This window comes from Zingiber officinale, chromosome 2B (assembly GCF_018446385.1).
Source record: "Zingiber officinale cultivar Zhangliang chromosome 2B, Zo_v1.1, whole genome shotgun sequence".
Classification (NCBI taxonomy): Eukaryota; Viridiplantae; Streptophyta; class Magnoliopsida; order Zingiberales; family Zingiberaceae; genus Zingiber; species Zingiber officinale.
In genome coordinates this window covers 66,938,279-66,942,409 of record NC_055989.1, presented here as the reverse complement: position 1 = coordinate 66,942,409, position 4,131 = coordinate 66,938,279, and positions in this window count along the sequence as shown.

The window sequence follows — 4,131 nt, the reverse complement described above, 5'->3', positions numbered from 1 at the left end:
ACCGAAGATGATGGTGCCGAAGATGATGGCGCCGAGGATCGAGTTGCACCATTACTATCTGTTTGACACCGATGATCCGCTGAAGAGGAGGAGGCCTCCTTGCTACTTGAAACCTCCGGTATAGTAGACAACTCCTCTGCATTCACCGCCTCTTCATGATGTATATCCTGTGCATCCACCTCGTCTTGATCTAAGGGATGTACAACTGCCACAGGTTGAGGATTAGGTAACACCACAATAGCTAAATCAGGCTGTGCCACTGGAGCCTCCATATTTTGCGATTGTTGTCTTGGTCGCCATGCCCGACTTCTGGATCTCAGTTTTGATTGCCTTCTCCCCCAATGACCTGCTGATTTAGATCTTGTCCTCCCTGCACGAGTCAGACCGCCACAGTCTTCTTTTCGATGACCAATCTTCTTACAAGTCTCACAGTATTCGGGCACCATTTCACAAACGATTCAAAGATCAAGCTGCACACCAGTAGGTAGTGTGATAGGAACCTCATAAGTTCTATCCCCAATAACCGGAACCTCCACCAAAAGACGACCATACTCCAGTCGCTCCCTTGATCTTGTCAAGTTATCCGTGTATAAAGGCTTCCCTACCTCCGAACCAATCATGCTCAAGACCTTCTGTGACCAACAATCCGGTGGTAAACCATGGATCTGTATCCAAGCTGGAACAAGCCGACCATCCTCATGGAAGAGAAAACATCTTGGCATAAGCTTCAGAAAAATGGGAACTCCAAAAGCAAAGTAAGGCCCTCCCTGCAAGACCTTGTCATGCTCCTCTTTCGTATCAAAATGGAAGACCGCCATCCACTTTTATGCATAAAGAATTTATAATACACCTTCCACTGGTCGGCTACCGCATAGACTCCATTTCTCCCTGGATGTTGCCCCATGAAACAACCGACGAGACAAAAGCCCAGGGAGTCTTCAATTTCATCAATATCATCAAAATCAATGGATAGCCTCTCGCCTTTAGCTTCATAATGCTCTAGAGACACACCAGATGTCGGGTTTCGATTGTTTCTGAATAAACTTGCCCAAGTCTTCTTCTTTTACGCCTCCTGAGCCTGTTGAGTAGGCAGAACAACCTCCGACGACCCATCCTTCTGATTATCCCTTTCTCTAGCCACCAGTATTGGATTCGGCATCACTCCCTCCACTGGTTCAGCCTCTCTCACATTGGTGGTCTCACCAGTAACTTGTTGCACCTTGTCCAGCTCATCAACATGTTGCACATTCACATTGGTGGTCTCACCAGCAACTTGTTGTACCTTGTCCACCTCATCAGCATGTTGCACGTTGATGATTTTAGCATCAACTTCTTCCACCTTGCTGCCTTGTGCATCCACCTCAGCATTGCTTTTGGTATTCGAAGCATGATCAACAAAAGCATCCTTCATATAATGGTCCACCTCACCAGTTGGAGAGTCCACGTCATACTCCTTGTCCACTTCGTGAAAATCATTCGCTGCCAAGTTGACCGTTTCAATGTGGTTGAACCGTTGCTCTTCATATGAAGCTAATTGCGATCCACGAGCTTGACTTAATGGAGAATATTTAAACCCCTTTTTCTTTTTTCCCATGGTGCAAAATTGACACCTAAGCACACTTCAACATCCAAGCACAAGCCACCTGGTCAAGAGTTGCCGTGCAAAATTTGCCAACCAATGGAAAGAATTTTGCCAAGTAATTAATGCAATTAAAATGTCGTCCAAGCTTAGCAAATCAACGGGAATGAATATGGCAAGTAATTAATTCATTAAATGCAAATCAATGAAATTAAGTGACGTTGAAGACTTTCCATCCTTGGCAAAATTTGACCGGAGGTGAACAATTTCCTTCTATGGCAACACGTGACCGGAGAAGAAAGCCGCAAGTTCGCCGTCGGTGAAAGTAGCACTTCTAGAAACCTCCAACCACGTTGAGCAATGGCTGTAGAAACACAGAGAGGCCAACGGAACCAAAAAGAAAATTGAAAGAGAGAAACAAGGGGAGGAAAGAAATTTAACGGATGTAAAAACCTCCACCTTGCATCGGTGATGGAAAAGAGAGAGAGAGAAGGGGAGACGGGGAAAGAGGGGAATGAAAGCGCTCACACAGATTGTCGGAAAGTGATTTCGATGTTTCACCAACCTCCAATCAACTTCTCTCTAGAAATTCTAGAGAGAAGAGAGAGCTTCTCTCTCTAGGATTCTCTGACTGACTACTGAGAGCTCTTTCACGTGGCAAAAGGCGATTCGCTCGCCCCCAGCGCCCCCGCCAACCCGTCCTTAGGCCAACACGGAGGAGGTAAATCACGAGTGGCTACTAGCCATTTGTGACTGAGAGCTCTTTCACTTTTTTTTTTTGATGAAAAGGTAAATATATATCATCAAAATGCACCAACATACAGGAGTGGTCCTTTTACCCCTTATGTCATGTCTGACGAAGTGTTAGATCTGGAAGGGGAACCATGATCATGTACATGTGCTCACTCGTATACCATCTATCCATGTAACCTATGCAAATGCTAGATGCAAACGCGTCCTCAGTACAAGATACTGAGCTGAGGTATAATCCAGCACTGCCTGCTATCCCTGTCCAGCTGCTCATGTGTCCACATCATCACTACCCATGCTACGTCCTATGTCTCCTGGCATCTAGTGCCCGTCACCTCCTCTATGTCTCTCAATCTCCCGTGTGTCCGTATGTCTCCGAGGACTCCAAGCTATCTCAATCCATCTCCTCCTGTGTCATGGCCAAGACCCCATGAAGTCACTTTGAGCAAGTGACCAGCTATCAACAGATTTGACGCACCTCTACCGCGAGCCGTTTGATGCGGGCTAGATAGGTCTTTATGGTGGACCTATGCACCCTCTTGGGTTTTTTGGCAAAGCCCCAGCCATAAACGGATTTGATGTTGTCCTTACCGCGAGCTGTTTGCTGCGGACTAGATAGGCCTTTCTGGTGGACCTATTCACCCTCTTGGGCTTTTTGGCAAAGCCCCAGCCATAAACGGATTTGACATGTTTTTACCGCTAGCCGGACTTAGAGCTCTTTCACAAAGGTAGATCCGCTACCTTAGCGGCCCCCCTACTGAGAGCTCTTTCATTGTGCAAAAAGGCGGGTCCCGCCGCCCAGCGGCCCCCTAGGCCTGGCCCCACAGGGATTGATAACCATGATTTTACTATACTATTCTCATTCATATAATCATGGTTTGATGTAGTTTTCATATATAGAACTCATATTTACATTACATTTTTATACATTTTATCAATTTTGGACTAAATTGCAAATTATGTTATTATGGCTTAATTTGATGTTAATATTTGATCCTTATTTTGTAGGCATCAAAAGGGTCATGGACCCGATCAGATCAGGCTGCATTTGGGCTCAAATCAAGGGCTAATCAAGTCGATCAAGCCTCGGAGCATTATAGGCCGTTCATCCAAGATTGAGCAGATCTGAGCCATCCGTTGAAGATATGGCCGATCCAACTTAATGGGGAGCAGATCTGAGCTATTTATGAAGATCCAGAAGTTTTGATCCAGATCTGAGTTCATCCAGCCATTGATCCAGCCGAATTAATCTGGACCGTTCATTGAAGACTGGTCGGATCTGGACCATCCAGTGATGATCTGATCGATCCGACCTACAGGAGAGTAGATCCAGACCATAGATCAACATCAATACCTTCATATCATATTTTGGATGAATTTTCACAGTTGATTTAGCCCGGAATCATCTTAGCCGTCCGATCAGATCCAGATCTGATTTAAATCTGAGAAGCTACAGTGCAGAAGATGGGCTCGGCTTCGCGATTTCTTGCTACAGTGTCGTCTTCTTCGTGCGACGGCCGGCGCTCCCATTCCCTCATTCCAGATCCGTGAGCTAGCCTTTTTCACCGGCGACGATCTATGAGCTGACGGCGATCATCGACCAAAGTCACAGAAGCGGCAGGGGCGTTCTCCAGACCGCACAGTTGGTTTCTGTCCATTTCATAATCCGGATGCAGGGGCGTTCTCCGATCCGCGATTTCCATCATCACCGGAGCTGTATGGGTGTTCTCTGAGGTTCCGATCACACTTGCGTTCTCCATTCCATCAGCAACTCCGGAATCGGTCTGATCAATCGATTGGAG